This window comes from Bos indicus x Bos taurus, chromosome 9 (genome assembly GCF_003369695.1).
Source record: "Bos indicus x Bos taurus breed Angus x Brahman F1 hybrid chromosome 9, Bos_hybrid_MaternalHap_v2.0, whole genome shotgun sequence".
In the NCBI taxonomy this organism is placed as follows: Eukaryota; Metazoa; Chordata; class Mammalia; order Artiodactyla; family Bovidae; genus Bos; species Bos indicus x Bos taurus.
In genome coordinates, this window is record NC_040084.1 from 102,416,008 (window position 1) to 102,437,147 (window position 21,140).

General features: G+C 52.9%; 1 long non-coding RNA gene across 5 annotated transcripts; it reads right to left on the bottom strand.

Annotated features, from left to right (window-relative positions):
* Positions 1-1,051: 1,051 nt before the first annotated feature.
* LOC113898682 lies at positions 1,052-19,940 on the bottom strand. 5 transcript variants are annotated; one of them, XR_003512716.1, is made up of 3 exons: positions 18,731-19,938; positions 16,744-16,852; positions 1,052-1,332 (listed from the first exon to the last, which is right to left on the bottom strand). It is a non-coding gene; the product is annotated as an uncharacterized LOC113898682 (long non-coding RNA). The 5 variants fall into 5 exon arrangements; XR_003512718.1 differs by having other exon boundaries at positions 16,757-16,852; positions 18,731-19,936; XR_003512715.1 differs by having other exon boundaries at positions 1,052-1,335; positions 18,731-19,935.
* Positions 19,941-21,140: the final 1,200 nt, after the last annotated feature.

Genomic DNA, 21,140 nt, shown 5'->3' on the forward strand with positions numbered 1-21,140 from the left:
AGTGGGCCCACCAGACAGTCAAAGGCAGCCAAATTGCAGATGGATTCTTTACCAACTAGAGAAGCCTCTAGTTCAGGGCCCCTCACTCGGGACCTGAACCTGTGCGTTTTCATTGCCGCTGCCCAAGCGGACTGAAACAGCTCCTTCACCGGAGAGCGAAAGGCCGTGCTCAGGCCCGGGGCGTCCGACTCGTCACTGCTCCTATGTCGTGTCTGACTCTTTGCGACTCCAGGGACTGCAGCCCGCCAGGCTCCTCTGTTGATGGGATTTCCCAGGCAAATGAGTGCGTTTCCTCCTTCAGGGGATCTTCCTGGAGAATGAAAAGCTCTTTCCAAAACCCCTACGTAGTTTTGACAGATGTGTCTGCCCCTTACTTTTCCCATATTATTAATGTCAACACCTTGAAACAAATGCCAGTGCACGTAACTGATTTAACATACTAGCAATTGTTTTATTTTACAAAGGAATTATTATTACATCATTCTATGATTAATTACATCATTTAAATAGTAGTTCTTGTTTGGCTGATCTCAGAATAAAACAAGCATACTTGTTCTGAGCTTCTTAAAACTAATTGTAAACATGGAGGCTTATGTATTAATTATTGAAAGTTACATTTAAAACAATTGGCCAGATTATTTAAAGTCATACAGACTCACCGCATTCTTTGTTTTATCTTCACAAAGAATGAACCAATTACTTGAAATGTTTTAACATATATAAACTGTCAGCATTTCCTTTAGGCTCTAATTCCTGACATATGATTTTAAAGTAGAAAACATTTCCTTACAACGATTCATATTTATACAGAATCCATAACTTGGCTTCAGCTCTGAATTGTTATTAATTTTAAGCCTTCATTAAAATGCCCCATTTGCGAAAAGCAAGGAAGTTTACCGCTAAAGCACACATTTATTATATTACTAGTCAACTAGTTGGACACGACTGAGTGACTTCCCTTTCACTTTTCACTTTCATGCATTGGAGAAGGAAATGGCAACCCACTCCAGTGTTCTTGCCTGGAGAATCCCAGGGATGGGGGAGCCTGGTGGGCTGCCGTCTATGGGGTCGCACAGAGTTGGACACGACTGAAGCGACTTAGCAGCAGCAGCAGCAGCAGCCAGCTAGCACCTTGGTCAAAGGAAAGACGATGAAAGCCACAAACTCTTTTCCCAAAAGCCTGAAGCTGTGACGTGTTGTTCAGAGGTGTTTGTTCTCGTCTTCCCTGCTGGTCATCAGCACTCAGGCTCTAGGATGTTTCCGTGGGCTGGAGATGTTGCTCTGTTCTCCTGCATGTCTTCATTTCCGGCTGTTTTCGGGCGGCTCCTCCGGCTGCTGCAAAGAGTTGGATTAAGACAGGCAGATCTTCCCTCCCACACTCCGCCGCTGGCGCCTCTGCTCCCACTTTTCCTAAAGAAGAGCCAGAAGTCTCTCGTTTTAAAGGCCATCATATTCCTTCTCCTTTCAAGCCCTTTGACGGCTTCTCTCCCGGTGCGTTTTGGGATGAAACACACCCTGGACTAAAGAGGGAGCTCTTGGGATGGGGAGCGGCTGGGGATGGGGCGGGGGCTGGGGGACCCTGGGGAGCCGCGGGCCGCTGGAGGCGGGCCTGGGGGCGCGGTGGGCGGGCACCCCGCTCTCCTGCCGGTGAGAGCAGCCTGGGTGCCGAGCTCGGAGAGGGAGGGGCTGGTGCTTCCGCACAGGACGGTGAGCCCCCGCTGCGCTCTCCAGCCCGGTGGGGTGGGGGCTCCGGGCCCGGAGGGGCCCGCAGGGGCCACGACAGAGCGGCTGGCGAGGGTGCGAGGTCCCCCAGGCGGCCTGTAAGGGGCGAGGCCTGTCGCTGCAGTGCTGCAGAGCCACGGCCCCTCCACGGGCGTCAGAGCCCGGGGTCCCTCTATTACGGCAGCCTCACGGTGGCCCCCGTCTCCAGGCCCCGGGCCCTCACCAAGCCCCAGGACCGGAGCGTGGCGTCGAGGGGTCGGGGGGCGGCGGAGGCAGTCGGGTCTCCTGCTTTCCAGGGCAGAGCGGACGCGGAGGGAACCCCGGCCTTGGTGTCCTCACGGGGCCCCTGCAGACGCCCCCCTGGCGAGCCAGCCTGCCCCCGCCCCCGCCCGGGAGCTGGCTCCAACACCCCCAGCCCCTCGGAGGGGCTCTTCCCAGGGCCCGAGTCCCTCCAGCCAAGGCAGACGTGGTTCTCCACGAGGAACGAGTTTCAGTGGAGAATGTTGTTCCCTCCCTCCTTAATTTTTACTTAGGAGTGGACATTGTCTCAAAGCAAATACGTCAGGCTCCTAGCAGGGCTTCCAGGAGGACATCAGCGGCTGCTTCCATTCACGTCTTTATTTTCCCAGTATAGTCCCAGCTTCTTACTGTTGTGCTAACTTAACAGTAAAAAAACAAAGCAAAGTGAAAGGCACTCAGTCGCCTCCGACTCTTTGCGACCCCGTGGACTGTATAGTCCATGGAATTCTCTAGGCCAGAATACTGGAGTGGGTAGCCTTTCCCTTCTGCAGGGGATCTTCCTGATCTAGGGATCAAACCAGGTTCTCCTGCACTGCAGGCGGATTCTTTACCAGCTGAGCCACCAGGGGAGCCCAAGAAGACTGAAGTGGGTAGCCTATCCCTTCTCCAGAGGATCTTCCCAACCCAGGAATCGAACCGGGGTCTCCTGCATTGCAGGCGGATTCTTTACCAGCTGAGCTACGAGGGAAGTCCAAACAAAGCAAAACAAAAGCAAAAATTAAAAAACAGGTGAGAGGAGGCTTTCCTCCTGCCGACTAAGGGACCCACGTGACCACTCGGCCCGCGCCTAAGACCTTGAACTGCCTCCATCTCCGTGTTCCCAATCCACTGGCTCCCCGTGGCTCCCAGGTCCCCACAGCCCAGGTGGCTGCACTCCCACGAGACTTCCAGTCAAAGGAGAACGTCCGAAAACGTCTTCAAACCCACCGTGACCTACTTTTTAATCAAGCACACCAAGCATGAGGGGTTTTTTATGTCCTCTGAGAAGGTTTTGAATGTCCTCCTCTGACGAACCTAAGATTTTTATTTAAATAAGTTCTTCAAACAATTTCCTACAGGAAAACACATTTTCTCACTGAACTCTGTATCTGTTCCCATTTCCATAATTCCTGCCAAGTAAAAGCTATAGGAATTCAACATAATACCCACAAAACACTCAGGATCATCCTGACATGCTGTGAGCAGTGCTATTTCATTATTTTCCTCCACACTCTGCCCTTGCTCTCATCCCCTTCCCTGTCGTGGGCCCCAGCTACTCTGCTTGATACCTTCAGACGCGTGTGGGCCCCTGAAAGTGTAATACACTCTATCTTGTCTTCAGGTCTTTTAATTTACATAAATTATATTGTACTTTAAGTATCAATCAGCGTCTTGCTTTTTCCCACTCAAGCTGTGCTTTGAAATCTCTCGAGGGAAGGATTGGGAGTCTGGGGTTGGCAGATACGCGCTATTATATACAGGATGGGTAGACAGCAGGGTCCTATGGCAGCTCAGGGAACTACATTCAGTGTCCTGGGATACGCTGTGATGGAAAAGACTTTAAAGAAGAACGTATATATGTATAACTGAATCACTGTGTTGTACAGCAGAAACTAACATGTCATAAGTCAACTTCAATAAAATGCATTGGAAAAGCTCTCTCCGTGCTGCTGCCTGTTACTGTAACCCATTCCTGGAACCCTGTAACGTGCCCGTCATTCACAGACGCCGTGACTTCCCCTCTGCCCCCCGAGCTCCCTGCTAATGAGGGCGTCCTTGCGGAGATGGACAAGGCTCCCTCGGAGTCTGTGCCAGGAGGCGTTGCCGGTCTCGGGGACAGTGTCTTGACCCACCGCTGTGACTCCATCAACGAGCTGCATTTGTGCCAATCCTGGTGCTCATGGGTCATCCCGTGTGCTTTTCTCTGAATGTGGGAGGGACTGAACATCTCACCTGCTGGTGGCTGCTGAGGTTGCTTCCTCTTTGTTAAAACTGTGCAGAACGTGCCAATTTTTCTCTCAAGCTGATGGTCATATCGCTGATTGGCAAGTGTTCCCCTGGACGTGTTAGTTCTCAGCTGTTTTCCTTCTGCTGCCATCCACGTGCTAACTCTGTCCCCTGCCTCCTGTGTAACTATGATGCCATCAAGCCTTCAGTGTTACCGCCTGTGGTTTGGATCTTGGGGATCTTATGTAAAATCTCTTTTCTCTCCAAGATCCCTGGGTTGGGAAGATCCTCTGGAGAAGGGAATGGCAACCCACTACGGTACTGTTGCCTGGAAAATCCCATGGACGGAGGAGCGGGGTAGGTTACAGTTCATGGGGTTGCAAAGAGTCAGACACGACTGAGCGACTTCACTTTCACTTTTCTTTCCAGCAAGAACACTTGCTGCTCTTCCCTCTGCAGGACTCAGAGCATTTCCCTGCACGTTGGTGTCTGGGGTTGTCTGACGTTTCCTTCTGTGTATGGGCCGAGGAAGGGCGAGGCTGGTTCCTTCTCCACCTCCGCGCCTCTTTCCCTGACCCCACCTACAATGACCGCATCGTCCACACTGACCTGTGCCGGGGCCGTGTCAATCAGTACGAGGTCCCCTCGTGTGCTCACGCCTGACTGCACGCGTCTCCTCAGGACGCTGCTGTCCTTCCCGTCCCCTAGCGGTGGGCAGGCCACTGTCCTGGGGCCAGTGCCCCGCCCCTCTTTTCTCCTAAGACCGCCTCCGCACGCGGTTTCCTTCCTGTCTAGGACTGGGGAATGTGCGCTCGTGGATCAAAAGGAAACGCATGGACTTTGCATCCTTAGCGCACATCTAACAGGGGCCCCAGTTGCGTCCTGTTCCATTGTGGTTGTTCCGCTGGCTTTGTGTGTTCAGGGCTGTGGAGACTGGGTTGTGAATGAGTGGAAACCTCGCCAGTTCCTGGGCCCCACGTCCCCCGCCCCAGAGCCCCCGGCCTTTTCTCAAGCTCCTGCTGACAAAAGCGCCATCCCGCCCAACGTACAGGCGTCGGCAGAGCGCAGACCCTCCCCCAAAGGAGACGGCAGACCGCAGACCCTCCCCCAGAGGCGACGGCAGAGCGCAGACCCTCCCCCAAAGGTGCTTTTGCAGCCAAGTGGAGGCTGGGATGATGCAGGGGCTTAGACTTGCCCAAGGAGGGATTCATGGTCCCAAAGGATGTGCCTCTGGATATTTCTGGGCTCAGAGACAGGGAAGCTGAAGTCCCCTGTGCTCCCAGTGACCCTGTACCCTCCAGAGCACCTGGCTTGTGCCGGATCCACGTGGCCCACCCAGGCTGCCGAGAAGGAGCTCAGGGGAGCAGGGCCCTTCCTGCCCTGCATGGCACCCCTCCTGTCCTAGGGCCGGAGGCCAGGTGGGGGCCCAGCCCACACAGGGAGGTCGGCCAGGGGTCTGAGAACGGAGTCACTGCCCGCCACCCACGGTGGTCAGTGAGCCAGGAGGGGGCCTCTGGGGGTGGCAAGGTGGGAGGATGCGAGCCACGTCGGTGGGCCTGGAGAAGCAGGCTCCCTGCTCTGACCTGGCACAGCCTCGGCCACCCCCCGGGGGTCCCTGGGGGTCCCAGCCATCGAGGGCAGTGGTGCAGCCCCAGGAACTCCTGCATGGAGGCACAGCTGAGCAGTCAGGACACAGTCCAAGTTTCCTAGGAGTCCCCATTAGGGCCTGCAAAGTCCTCCTGTGAGACGGGCAGGCAGAGGGCTTGCTGGGGTGCTAAAACCCTGAGGCTGAACATGGGGGTCTTCCTCACGGGAGGAGACACAGCCCCTCTGTGCTGGAAAGTCCTTGGCGGAAACGGGAGGAATTTTTAAAAAGTACTAGCGACCCTTTTTGAACACCAACAGTCTCTCTCTGAGGTGTAATTTCCTCTTTTCCATTTAAAATAAACCAGAGATAAAAATAAATACATCATTGTAAAAAAGACTAAGAATTATAAGATAAAATACAACAGAAGGTCAAGTAAAGGAAAATAAAAGGCCAAATAGATATGCATAATACAATTATTTTTGTTTTTTAAGAACAATAAAACTTAGGGCGAAGCCTTTGTCTAAACCTAAATGACTTTAAGGCAGTAACGTCCAGTAGAGTATTGATATGGTGTCCGGTAGCCTCCAGTGTCGCATATAATACAGATAGCTGTAGAAATATAAGGTCTGGTAGAAATTTAATGCAAACTACATATATAATAGTATACTTCCTAGGAGTCACATTAAAAAAATAATAAATAGCTGCAATTAATTTTAACGGCAAATTTTATGTAACTCAAATATCCAAAGCTCATCATTTCGACATGGAACCACTATGACTCTAATGACAAGATATTTTTTGTTGTTGTATCTCTAACCTGGTGTGTATTTCGCTCTCGCGGTTTGTCACAGCTTGCATGAGCCGCTTTCACCTGACAAGTGGCCGGCCCACTGGACAGCTGAGTCTCAGCACAAAAGGGGAAAGCTCGGTGCCACCGCGCATTGGAAGTTCAGCAGCACCGACCCGGTGGCTTGGACGGGGTCGGGGTGGGGCCTCCAGCATCTGGAGCTGTCAGGGACGCGGGTCCCTTCTTCCTGATTCAGCTTCAGCCTGAGGGCCCGACACCTCCACCGGCAGTGTGGGAGGCAGCTCAGGCCCCCCAGCACCTCGGATCCAGTGGACAGTCCTATTCTGTGGGTTGTTATTTGCATTTCTTTGATCATCAGTGACATTGAATGATTCTCCCTGGTTTATAGGTTATTTTTACTCCTGCTTTTATGCTTAAAACCAGACTACTGAATTAGAAGACTCTCATACATAACTTGCCTAGCATTAAGGCTAGAGAGGCGGGAGAGAGAGATTAGGAACAGAGGGATTTTTCGAAACCCAGAGCGAGGGGCACAGTGACTTTAACCAGGAAAGTGTTCCAGTCACCGCTGGTGCCTGCCCTGCCTGCCCCACAGCCCCAGCGCGGACTCTGGACCTGCCCGGATAGAGGGAGAGCGTGTCCCCATCCTGTTAGTCACTTTTGCTCGGAAGACTCACTCTGCTCCGAACGTCTTCCATAGCCAGGAGGAGAGGCACACGGCCCCGCAACGGGTCACAGGAGAGCACGTGAGCCGAGGCCCCTCTGACCTCAGCCCTGCAGCTGGAGTCCGCGCTGACCAGTGCGTGGGGAACACGTGGGCCTGGCTGCAGCCGTGGAGGTCGGGGCAGCTTGTTACAAAGCGTTAGCGTGAAAATAACTGACTCACAAAGGTGTGCCAGGCCTGGGGAGCCGTAGCCAAAAGTGTAACAGGAACGTTCCTGAACCCCTCCACTAGGGGTGCGCAGAATACACATATAAATGCAAACTGGTCAATTCTCTTGACTGTGTAGAAGGAAATGCTACAATTCCTGTGTGGCGGAAAGTGATTTATGAAGAAGAATCATACTGAGGAAGAATCTGGCCTCTCCAGACCAAGGCCCTTATTGTGACACTAAATTTAAAAAGTGGTTAGTATAGGAAATTTGTCTCTTGAGAGTCCCTTGAACAACAAGGAAATCAAACCAGTCAATCATAAAAAGAAATCAACCCTGAATATTCACTGGAAGGACTGATGCTGATGCTGAAGCTCCAATACTTTGGCCACCTGATGCGAAGAACTGACTCATTGGAAAAGACCCTGATGCTGGGAAAGATTGAAGGCAAGAGAAGGGGATGACAGAGGATGAGATGGTTGGATGGCATCACTGACTCAAAGGACATGAGTTTGAGTAAACTCCAGGAGTTGGTGATGGACAGGGAGGCCTGGCATGCTGTGGTCCATGGGGTCACAAAGAGTCGGACACATCTTAGCAACTGAACAAATAAGTTTAAAAAGCAGTTAGGATAGGGAATTTGAGAGAAAGAGTATTGGCATCCCCTCCTCCAGGGGATCTTTCCGACCTAGGGATCGAACACATGTCTCTTACATCTCCTGCATTGACAGGCAGATTCTTTACCACTATGGCTCCACCTGGGAAGCCCGAGGGAAAGAGTATGAGAACCTAACAGTCAGCCAAATTGTTGTTTAACTTTGAGAGTAAAAGAAAGATATTTTACCTCCCATGCACTCTGTTTGAAAACAAATAAATTACTCAGTGAAATACACCACCCACACCAAGAATGAAAGAAAATTCCCCATAGATTTAGAGTCTAAGTCCAAAATCCATTGTTTTTCCACTGCACAGATTTTTCAAAAATACGTTCCAAGAAACATTAGTTTCAGAAGACATTCATAAAAATAGGCTGTATTGGTCTGATGAGTTTGGGAAACACGTGTGCTTCCTTTGCAGGAACAGCTAACGTGTGTGTGCACACTCCTAGGCGTGTCCCCACAGGAAGTCGCTCAGTCCTCAGACTGCTGGGGTGCTGTCCTGGCCGGGCCACAGGCGAGGAAAGGGATCCCTCAAGGTGCCTGGTGAGTCGGCCGACTGCATGCAGGTGAGGGAGTCTGGACCCCCAGAGCCTCCCATGCGGACCTCCCCCAAACAGCCACAATGCCCAGGCATCCCACAGCCCTGCTCAGCCACCTCACCGTGGCTTTGTCTCCAGGATGGAAGCTCATGTAGACGCAACTGAGATAGAGCGTGCCTGTCGTCTCCAGCTCCACCTGTGTGGGGGGTCCCCCCAGCTGCGAGCGCGGTGTGGTGTTTGCAGCCCCAGGCCCTGCACACCAGCCCAGACGAGGGTGTGGAGTTGCGCCGGGCCTGGAGGGGGCAGTGTCACAGGGCGGGTGACCAGTGGCCTTCCCTGAGGGTCACCATGAAGACCCTTTTCTCCCTAAGACTGTGAACCAGGCAGGAATATGTGTCCCTCCCAGTTCTGTTCAAGGCGGCACGAGCCAGTGAGCTAAGCCAAGAATGGAAATACAACTTACACACACTGGTAAGGCAGCCTAAAATCTGCCTTTATTTGCAAATGACATGACTAAGTACATAGAAAATTGTAAGGAATTGCCGCAGAAACCTTCCCGAGGTATGGAGTAATTGAACAAAATTGTAGGACGCCAACAATACCAACACAAGTCCATTATATTTACACACATTAGCAACGTAAAAATTGGGAAAAATTAAAAAAAATCTTGCATAAAAGCACAAAAAACATGCTTACGGAGAACTTTAACAAAATAAGTGCAAGACCTAAAAAAATGAAAATACAGTACATAGCTGAAAGAGACAATAGATGATTTCAACAAACGAAGAGATAGAAACAGACAGTGTTCACGGGTTGAATGAGTTAATAATTCCTCCCAACTGATCCATAGGTTTGATGAAATCCACACCCCACACCCCACACAAAAAGCACGCGTGTATGTATGTGTGTGTGCATGTTTCTGTGTGTGTTTGTGTGTATGTGTTTTTTGTGTATATTTGTGTTTGTATGTGTATATTTGTGTGTGTGTACTTGTGTGTGTGTGTATTTTTTGTGTATATTTGTGTTTGCATGTATATATTTGTATGTATATATTTGTGTGTGTGTACTTGTGTGTGTGTGTATATTTGTGTGTGTGTACTTGTGTGTGTGTGTATTTTTTGTGTATATTTGTGTTTGCATGTATATATTTGTGTGTATGTACTTGTGTGTGTGTACTTGTGTATGTGTGCTTATGTGTGTGTGTACTTGTGTGTGTGTGCTTGTGTGCGTGTGTGCACGCGTGTGCAGGTGTACCTGACCCCCAGCACCCCCTCAGGCCCCATCGCAGGGCGAGACCCCACCGCGCAGTCAGGAGTCACAGGTGACTCTGAGGGTCGAGGGTTTTAAGAACGACTAGAAGAATCAGAAATGGGGACACCCTGTTCCAGGAGCAAAGTCACCTTCTGCTGCATCCTTTTTCTCTGGATGGAATGTGGCTTGTACAACTTCATGTGTCTATCTGGCGGCCTGGGTCTTGGTTGCGGCCCTCGGGCCCTCCCTTGCCGCACGCCAGATCTTTTGCTGCTGAGGGCGGGCTCTTCGCTGTGGCAGGCAGGCTTCTTTCTCCAGCTGCGGCTCCGGGGCTCAGCTTTTGCTGTGGACTGGCTCCAGAGAGCACAGGCTCAGGACCTGGGGCATTTGGGCTTAGTTGCACCTGGCCATGTGGGGTCCTAGTTCCCCGACCAGGAATCAAACTCGAATCCCCTGCGTTGCAAGGTGGATTCTTACCCACAGGACCAGCAGAGGAGCCCCACCTTCCACTGAATTCTTGAGATGGAAAACACACACATCCTTGCCGTTGCATGACACTAGAATTACTACAGAATTTTGGACCAGAATTCTTTTTCTTATTTCCCTTTTCCTGCACGGTTCTTTGAATTACGGAGGTTGAAGGTGATGAGCAGGAAACTGGTGACAAGGCCGGCCGGGCCTCTGGCTTGCTCTGGTGGGCATCCCCAGGGCCAGCCGACGGGCGAGCGGCTTGAAGCAGGACAGAGGGGCACGCCTGCCTGGGTCCCTGGCAGGGTCTGCAGGATCGGGAGGCCGTGACCACAGCTCCATCAGCCTGGTCTGCTCGCAGGAAAACAGGGACGAAACGGTCCTGTGAATCCCATGAGATAATGCGACCTGACCAGGTCCCGGGAAAAAGCGCTGATGATTTCAGAAATCTTTCTAAAAGAGGCAGCCTTAGCCCACGTGTGCATCAAAGCCTGTGTTCTGACCATACCCGCCAAAGACTGTTTCAGAGGCGAAATGCCGTGAAAACTAAAAAGCGCTTCCCTTCCACTTATCTTGCTGCTCTGAGAGGTTAAATTCTTACTTTCTCCCTTTCTCAACAACCTGAGAAATTTTTAGCTCTGCCTTACGTAAATATTAAGCCCAACTGGGTCTTCCTAATTAGACCAGCCTCTGTCCCTCGACCCCTCCTCCCCAGGGCCACCCTTTCTTTAAGGGGAGCACCATGCACTGAACCAGCTGCTCTGAATTATGCATGCTTCAGCCAGGAGGTCCGCCGGGCCTGGACAAAGGGTACAGCGGGTTAGCATCTCACTTCTGTCTGCGCCTGCCGTCCTCTGTGAGGTGGCATGGGAAAGCCCTAATGAGGCTGCCGGCGGCTGCAGAAATTCTTGTCGGATAAAGAGGCGGCCCCCCCCTTCCACCTGGCGAGCCCCGGAGAACACGCAGCCCCCCGCCCTCACTCAGCCTCTGCCACGGCCCTATTTGGTATCCTAGGCAACGGAAAGCCAGAGGAAAACAAGGTAGCAAGGGAGGTGAATCTGATGTAAGAAAAGGCAGATTAGACAGCGGCATCGGGAGGCACTCCTGTCTGGGAGGGGGTGGGGGGAAGCGGCTCCATCCCCCGGGAGGGCGGGGCGGCAGCTGATGGACCGCCTTCAAGGTCAAGGATGCTGCACCCTTCCCCGTTACTGAACGCTCCCTGGATGATGAGCTTAGTTTTAACCCCTGAGTCATTGCAGATTCACCAGCTACGGTGGACTGAAGCAATAACATCGTTAAAATTGACAGGGAAGCAGAGTCCTTCAAAAACATGAAATCTGCCTGTGAGATAAATGGAAAAAAAAACATGGCATGCAGTCATGGGGTCCCACCAGCAGCTAAGCATATGCGCTGTACAAACACAAATGGGAAATACGTGTTGAGCAAGGTAAGAAGCTGGGCATCCACCGGGTGCCTCGCGGAGGGTTTAAGAGCTGACGCTCAGACAGAAACCACTGTGCCGCTGTGTCTGCCAGCCCTGCCCCCCACCCCACCCCCCGGGGACAGAAGGCCCCTCGCCCGTTTCCTGCGTCGTCACTCCACCTCCTGACGCAGGATCCCGCCTGCATCGCCGCCTTCCCTCCCGACAGCCTCTGCGCCCAAACGCACAGCGACTCCTGACAGGCGCGGAGTCGGTATTGAAAAGCAAGTCATGTTTTGGATTATTGTGGCTTTGAGGCACCAGACAATGAATTATTTCCTGCCTGGCCTGGAACCCTCGGCGCCTGGGGTGGGAGTGTTTTCAGGACAGGGAAACAATAGCTGACTGAGCCCCGGGGAGGAGAGGACCAGGCTGTCTGCTCCACGAAGTGAGTCAGAGAAAAGGGCTGGGGGAGTCATTCTGCACCCCTCTAATGCAGGCGCCTGGCGGAGGAAGTGGCAACCCACTGCAGGATCCCTGCCTGGGAGCTCCCATGGACAGAGGAGCCTGGCGGGCTGCAGTCTGTGGGTCGCAAGGAGTTGGACACGAAGGAGCGACTAAAAACAAAAGCAACAGCTCAGGAAACACACACATTACGTGTTTTGAGGCATGTGGACGTTTTTGTTACCAGGTAGAAAATTGTTATAATCTGAAAGATGGATTTTCACTGGGGGGAAAGGGCTTGCGTTCTGTCAACAATCCCTGCACCTCATGTCGACAGAAGGACAAAGAAATCATGTCCCGCACGCACCCCAGCTCAAGCCTGCGGGAGGCTCCACACCCTCCTCCGGCTAAGTCCCTTCAGTCGTGTCCGACTCTGCGGTACTATGGACTGCAGCCTTCCAGGCTCCTCTGGCCACGGGATTTCCCAGGCAAGAGTACTGGAGTGGGTTGTCATTTCCTTCTCCAGGGGATCGTCCTGACCCAGGGACTAAACCAGCGTCTCCTGCATCTCCTGCACTGAAGTCAGAGTCTTTGCCACTGAGCCATCAGGGAACACTCAACAGATGGTGTCTATAAGCTTAACTTTTACATAATGGCCCATCTCTGGGAACCTTGCTTCCAATACCTGGGTGTTGAAGTAAAATATCTTTAGCTCACAGGAAATTTCCTGACCAGCCCACCTGTGAATAGCTGAAGGAAGAAGAAATTATTAATAACACATTCCCTCCAGGGGCTGCCCAGAACCAGGACTTAACTCCCTCTTCTTTTAGTATAAAAGAGGCAGGGTGGATCTTCAGGACACAGGTCCACCATCTTCTCCGTCTGCTCTGCTGGCTTTCCGAATGAAGTTGCTATTTCTCGCCTCGACCACCTGTGTCTTTGTTGACCGGCCTGTTGTGTGATCAGCAGGAGGATGGTCTTGGGCCTGGAAACAATTACACACCCAGCCTAGCACGGAGTAAACTCCGTTAGTATCTGTCCTGCAAAAGGTGACGGTATTGCTGGGATTCTTCTTCCAGACTCTGCTCTTTCCAGCTATCGCCTCACCTCCGGGCACTCAAAGGACACCAGATCCTGAAACCAGCCCCACGCTCTTGCCTGAGGCAGCATGATGCCTGTGGAGTGGTTGGGAGTTCTTGACTAGATGGTGAGGCAGAGGGCAGTGCTGGATCTCGCCAGGCGGGAGGGCAGCCATGTCCCCTCCTACAGGGCCGCAGGCAGACCCAGCTCTGGGGAGAGTCAAGTCCCCCTTCGAGGCCAAGAGCCCTGCTCTTAAGGCCCCACAGGTGAGGACAAGCTTGGGGCCCGTGACCCTGACCTCAGGAGCTGGGGCACCTGCCGGGCTCTCTCCAGCACCATCGGTAGGTCGTCAGTAGGTCGTCATAAATCTATTGCTAACGAGTTCTTCTTAGTCCTTCCTGACCCTGTTCAAGGATTCGGCTCTTCAGTCCATGGGGTGTCTCCCGAGGGCCGGAGCCGTGTGGCTGTCTTACGCTGTCTATTTCGGTCATGCTCTGATAGCACACCTCTCCCGTCGTGAACATAAATCCTCGCATTCTGTCTGTATCCAGAAAACCAGCTTCTCTTCACTTTGGGCTCACTCCAGAGCTCAGGAATCCTGCTTACTCTTGCCCTCCCCTCCACCATCCCCGCCATCCGCAACGACCCTCTTCTCCACATCTCAGCAGCGTGTCACCTCCTCCATGGTGTGGGTTCCTCTCCACGTGTGTTTCTGTTGAATCTTCTCCGTGGGATCCAGGACTCACAGGTGCAGAGACCATGGCTGGTTCGGAGGATGGACTTAATGCCAGCAGCCAGCACAGAGCCTGGAACGTGAGAAGTGCTGGCATGTGTTTGAAGAAAAAAGCTCTGCGAATTTTCCTCCTGTACAACCTGAGGGTAGATTTTGTTCGGTTTCCTTCTCTGTGGCACACACCTATAAAAAAATTAGCTGGACCTTCACGTGGTACTTAGATGTATTGTGTTGCTTCCACTGGCTTTTAACAAAATGTCTTAGATGACCACAGGCCCCCTGGGGACTTTTGGTTTTAAATATTTTACCACGATTTCCCCAACTACCAGCTGTGATTCACTGCTCCGCACACGCTGTCTTAGATATTCTCCTTCAGCTTCCATTCAACATCTTTGAAGATTACAGCTCGGACCATAATTATTGGTGGTTCTCTTTTTCCTCATGCAGCTTTCATCATTCTGTGGAATTACTAATTGCATCGCATGGGCAGATCCCGCATTTTCCTAGAATCTCAGCAATCCAGGAGTGCGCTCCAACCCTGCTCTGTTGATGATGATCCCTGAGCCGGTGCAGGAGAAGCCGGCCCGGTGATCGTCAGGCACAAAAAAACCAGATTGGCCTTAAGAGAAGAGTTTCCAAATCAACACCCTCCTGCGGCATCCAGATCTCAACAGAAGGGCCTGGTGGTTCCAGGCCAAGCACACCTGCCCTGAGACCCCCACGGGGATGGCACGTGGGTCCTCGTGCAGAGCAGCACTTTGCCGAGAAGGAGGTAGGCCGGGGGTGGGGGGGAGCGGGATGTGGAAAGAGGTAGGAGGTCTCCAGGGAAAGCTGGATCTGTGGGTCAGCGTGATACCCAGGCGAGGTCACAGCACACGCCTTGGAACGCAGGGCTGTGTAGAACTGAAGCCAGCCCTGCAAGGGCCAAGGAAAGGAGTCCCTGGCTGGTCATTCGACTGCCTGAGCTTTATCATCTTGGGAAACTTTGCGATGTTCTCGGGCAGCCTGCAGCCCTAGCTGTGATCAGTGGAATCACGCGTAAAAGAAATGACTGGTTCTGACGGCGTGCGTGTTAAGCACACAGCACGCAGAACAGATCTCACAGAGAAAGGACTCGTTATCAGTAAGCGATTGCAACTTTTGTAAGAAAAGAGCGGAAAGTGGTAAAGCTGAGGAAAGAAAATGTGTGTGTTCATGTAGATACACATGCACACACATACACATGTATCTGTGAACATATATTCACAGGAGAAAAGAGCATAGTGTAACACATGGCCGTGAGAGCTGCTAACTTCACAGCACAGATGGGAACCCAAATCGCCTCTCTCCCTGAGTTCTATTAGAGGCGCAGCTAATAGAACCGGGGCTGATAACACCACAGCCTGCGTGGCTCACGGCACTGCCGCAGGGGCAGGAAACGCTCCCCACACCAGCCTGCGCACGGGAGGAGCCACTTCCTCTGAGGTTACGTCACGTGACCACGCGACATCGTGCCTTCCTCCCCTCCTACGACTGCCGGTAAGGAAACGAAACGTACAAAGGTCTCATGTTACAGGAATTCACCGGTTTTTCAGAAATAAATCCACCCAGCTTCTGGGACCAACAGAATGACTTCTGTGGAAATCTAGGGAAATTTAAGCAAGTTTCTAATATCTGTGCAAAGTTGCTTCAATCGCGTCTCACTCTTAATGACCCCATGGACCGTACCCTGCCAGGCTCCTCCATCCACGGGCTCCTCCAGGCAAGAACACTGGAGTGGGTTGCCATTTCCTACTCCGGGGGATCTTCCCAGGGATGGAACTCTAACATTTACATACTGAAGTAAACACACTAGGAGCTCTACCGCACTCACAGGGCAGTCGAGGGTTATTTGGGGAACTCTGTGGGAAAGCACTTTGGGAAAAGCACAGACCCAGCCCCACAGATGGGTCACTGCCACCCCCAGACGACAGCAGTGGGGACAGAGAGCCCTGGCGTGTCTGCAGGAAAAGGAGACCGCACTCTGTGAGACCCGATGCCAGCGAAACCTGGCAGACCCATGACTCTCTTGTGACCAAGCCTGCCGGAAGGGCGGCCCACTGAGGACTGGTGTCTCGTCATCCGACCTGGAGAAGGGGGGATCAGAGCAGAAGCGGGCACTTGGCCCAGAGCCCATCTGGCGCTTCGAGTGCCTTCTACCCTGGGCGTGAGTGCTCACCCTCCACACCCCCAGAGCCCTGGCAGCCGACAGAGACGCGGCATGTTGAATCCAGTCGTGTCCTGCTCTGAGGACGACCGAAGGAGAAGACGCGGATGAGCACACGGCCAAGGGCAGCGTTCCAGACCCTCCCCTCGAGAACAGCCCTCCACGCCCTGCCTGGTGGCAGCAGAAGGCGCACGGTCCCAGGGCAGGGCCCCTGATGGCATCTCGGCAGCACGTGCTCCTGCAGGACCAGGGTGTCCCGAGTGAGGTCCGGCCGCTGCTGAGGTTTAGAATACAAAGTGTATCTTCCCCTGAAAACCAGGTGACTTCCTCAGACTGGAATCCCCAGCGGAGTCCCTGCCAGGAGCAGGGAGCCGGCGCTAGGAGGAAGGGGTGGAGATGCAGACAGTCAGGAAGAACGGGGGGCCCCGCCACGGGAGGCACAACACGGCGCCCAGGACTCCAGCTGCGGCCCTGCGTCCACGGGAGTGGCCGCGTCCCAAGGGTCCCATGTTCGGTCCTCCCCCACCTGCTGCCGTAGGCCCCTCCTCACCCCCAGGTCCTGGGGCCCACTGTGAGCCCACTAACGGGATTCGCTGTCAGAGCGCTGAGCACTGCGACACACGGACTCTGGCAGTTCCGAACCCTGAGTCACCGGGACTTCGTCCGCCCCTCTCGCTCAGCCCCAGGCATTCTCGGCAGGTCGGCTCGTGCTCCCCCAAAGATGTGCCCAGGTCTTAACTCCCAGTACCTGTGACTCTGACCTCAGTTGGAGATGGCGCCCTCGCTGAGGTCACTAAGTTAGGGATGTCGAGAGGAAGTCCTGGATTTGGGTGGGCTCTTAATCCAGCAGCTGGTGGCTGTTAAAAAAAAAAAAAGGAGAGGAGAGTTCAAGCCACAGGGGCACAGGGAAGATAGTGCGTGGAGATGCAGACAGGGATGGGTGGGGTGCGTCCTGGGTCGGGGACTGCGGCCACCGCCAGGGCCTGCAAGAGGCAGAGGGCTCCTCCACAGGGCCTCTGGAGGGAGCTCGGCCCTGCTCACCCCCTGGCTTCAGACTTCTGGCCTCCAGAGACGTGGGGGGTGTGACTGTGTGGCAAGACGCCACGGTGGTCACTTCTGTGGCTGCCCCGGGGCCCCTGCAGCAGTCACGCTGGATGGGAGCTGGGAAGGCCCACAGTCACGCGGCCGTGTCCTGTCCACGAGCCTATCTCCCACCCCTGTGCCCTCCTCACTGACACATGTGAGCGTGCACTCGCACGCGGGCGTGCACGACACACGAGCACACACCCAGCGTCCCAGAGTCTGCACCTCAAAAGCTCAGCTGGCCCCAGGAAGGCTGCTGTCCCGAGAACCGTGACTTCACCCCCATTCAGGTTTGCTGCCCTGCCTGGCCTCATCCTAAGTTCCCAGATGGGATCAGACACGAGGCCCAGTGACCTGTCAAGGAATATGTGGTCCTCCCTAAGGCTGTCCTTGGACGAAGCTGGAGGGGATGCACCCTCCCCCCAAGGAGGAGGGCACCCCACTCCTGACCCCTGGCTGCCTTTCTTGTTCATCCTTCTCTGTACCCAGTCATCTCACTTTGGAACGCACCATCTGTTCAATGTTAGCAAAGGTCAAAAATTCCTATTTTCATGTCGTGTGTCCAGCTGTTTGTGACCCCATGGATCATAGCCCTCCAAGCTCCTCTGTCCATGGGATTCTCCAGGCGAGAATACTGCAGTGGGTGGCCATTCCCTTCTACAGGGGATCTTCGTGACCCAGGGATCGAGCCCAGGTCTCTCGCACTGCAGGCAGATTCTTTAACACCTGACCCACCCGGGAAGCATCTCGTTGCTCGTTAAATAGGGGAAGGCTGGTTCCTCACAGCAAAATGCTTGCCGTTCTAAGTAACAGGGATTCGAGACCCAGCAAAGTACAAAGACGTGGCTCAGGCTCGGAGTCGAGGCTTTCCTAGCTCTTTGTGCTTGTAACCAGAATTGCAGTAAATACCCAAAGGGTGCGGCTCTGCACTTCCCTGACCGGAAGCCCAGGCTCAGCCGGGGAGGCCAAGCCTCAGAAGGACGTCTGGAGTTCAAAGGCAGAGGGTGAGGCCAGGGAGGAGGCGGCCCAGCAGGCAGAAAGGAATGGAGCCTGCTCTGCTGGAGTGTGAAGCCAAGTCCAGGCTCCTCCTGCTGCGAAAATAGCAGTTCTTACAGGTATCAGGGAAAATCTGTTCAGAGCTATGATGCGTGTTTTAAAGCCCCAAAAGGAGGAAAAATGCAGTTTTGAGAGGAGGGCCAGGGTTTGGGGAATTTAGTTAAGAGAAGAATTCCATGAACAAACACGGCTAAGTTACAAAGTCCACAGAAAGGTGGTTGGAGCCAATTCAGATATTCCAGAACACGATATGCAAGTCACTGAAAAACGTAGATCTTTCAAGTCTAAAGTTTTATTTAGCGTCTGGGCTATATAAACAAAGCTAGTACAAATGAAAACCTTTTTTCAGATATACTTTCAGCACAGGCTTGGATGACAACGAGCACATCATTGTCAGCAACACAGAGTCTTCAAAACAGTGAAGGAAGCAATGGATTTTTAGCACAATTCACAGGACAGTGGTTAAGCTCCTGACTAATTGCTGGCTTTTGCTGCATTTGATCCGCCCGATGACTTCTGAGGCAGTGACCTAGTTGAAAAAGTTAGCCAACCAAAAAAGGAAGGTAAAAAGAGAGCGTCAGGCTAAATTAACTCACCCTCCTGGAGACGGGGATTGTAGTCTGGAGACTCGAGCTTGAGAGAGAAGGTCTGGAGAGCTATAAACTTCCACTGCGGAAAGCAAGGCGGGCTTCCCGGTGTGGGAGGAAGCTCCTATGGTCACAGGTCACAGGTCACAGGCTGTGCTCACCCGCCCGAGGGAACAGTCGGAGGTCCGGCTGGCCCTGACCGTCCCTGGAAGTTTGGGTCCATCTGAACAGGGTTCCCAGGATGAGCCGTGGGGGAGAGGGGCAGAGACCACCAGCAGTGGACTCTGAATTGGGATCCAGAGGGTCCAGAAGCCGTGGCTGGGCTGAGAGAGACCACCAGGGCCTGGAGGAGAACCTCAGCCTTGCCTCTGCGTCCCTCCCCCACTGCCCTCCCCCTGCCCAGGCACCAGCACTTCCCCGCCGGTCTCAGGAAACAACCCCAGACTGTCGGAGCGAAGCCAGCTGGGACCTGGAGGTGCAGACCCGGCTCAGATCCCCATGTGACACTTAGCCCCTGCGTGGCCTGGGGCCCAGCCTGCAAACCGCAGGGCTGACATCCCTGAAAAGAGGTAACTTCCACCTTCAGTCACCAGGGGGCGGTGGCAGGGAGCTCACACTACCAGCTGTAAGGCCCCGCCCCTGTGGTGACGTCACGAGGTGTGACCGTGTAAGTCAGCTCAGGATGCTGCTGCTGCCTGACAAAATGCTACGGATGGGAGGGGCTCAAACACTGAAATGTCTCTTCTCCCAGCCTGCAGGCCTGGAGTCCAAGAGCCCAGGGTCTTCTCACCGTCCTCCCCCTGCGTCCAGACATCCACTTTCACAGGGGCATCAGCCTTACTGGATCAGGGTGGTGACTTGCCTTGGATGGACGGCAGGCCGGGCTCATACAAAACGCCTTTGCCTCTGCTTCTCCCAGCATCTCCCAGCAGGGTTCCTGGATGCCTCCAGCTTGGAACTGGCTCCCCAAGACCCTGCCGAGAGCCAGCAGACGTCTTCACGTGCTGTCAATTCTGGCATCAATGTGTTTTTGTTTCTTTGGTGTGTTTTTAAGTAGAATTCAAGTTCATACAATGGAACTAACCGTTGCCCCTGAGTCATGACATTTTCCTGCCTTCCGTTCACGCTTGTCTCTCCAGCCGTCTTGTATTTTATTTATTCATTTGGTGTTAGTTATTTGATTAACACCCAAGACATATACGACTGGAGCAGAGGACTGCCACACTGCAGCTCACATCTGTGTTCCCCCGTCCCCACCCCTCTGCTCTCCACCCCCAGCTGCCCAGCTACAGGCAAGGCTGTCCTGAGTCTTGTCTGTGGTTCTCCTGATGTGTTCATCCAACAGCGTTAGCAGGGTGTGTGTGTGTGTGTGTGTGTGTGTGTGTGTCTGAGGAGGAATGTTTGGTTCCGATTTTGTTGCCTGTGTTCTGTATGTTTCAAGAGCTGTTTTTAAGTCACTCCTTACTAGAGTTTAGTCTCTAAACCGCAGCAGCTGGGAACCTGGAACTCACGCAGCTCACAAAAATTCTCGAGCAGTCCCTCCCCTGCCCCTCCACCCACCCATGAATCAGACACTGTGGTGTGTGGTTCTCTGACCACTAATGAGGGCGGCGACCTCTCAATGTCCTCGCTGAATGTTGTGTTGTCTCTGCTCTGAAATGCTTGGCAGAGCTTTGCCACTACTTTTTTCCTACTGGGTTATCATTTTACTATTGCTTTTAGTTCTTTATATATTCTTGACACTGATTCTCAGTTCAAGTGCACAGAGAATATTTTCTTCCTTTGTAGTCTGTGTGTTCTTTCTCGATGTGGCTTTAAGATGAACAGACCTTCCAATTTTCATATAATCAAATATATTTTGTTGTTGTTGTTGAGTCTTATATAAGAATTTCTTCCTTACCCCCAGGATAGGAAGAAAGAAATACACCTACGTGTTGCACGAAAGCCTTAAAGGATTTGCCCTAGACGTGTCCTAAACCACCTGGAATTTCTTCCTTACCCCCAGGATAGGAAGAAAGAAATACACCTGTATGTTGCACGAAAGCCTTAAAGGATTTGCTCTAGACGTGTCCTAAACCACCTGGAATTGCTTTATAGACCCTGTAAACTAGGGATCCAAGGTCATTAGTTTTTCCACAGGAATAATCTCTGCTCAGGACTCTCTTCTTTCTCTGAACCACGAGGACCCTAAGCTCCTATAGCTGTGGATTTCCAGTTTCCACACTGTCTTCCCCACAATGTCGGTCAGTCTCTGAGTCGTGTCCTTTCATCAGCTTCATAATAAATACTGGTGTCTGGTAGTCGGGGCCCCTCTCCCTGCATGTGTTGACTATTCCTGGACCTTTAATATTTCATAATTCTTTTTTCTTAGAAACAGCTTGTAAAGACCCACAAAATACCCCGGTGGGAGTTTGCTTGG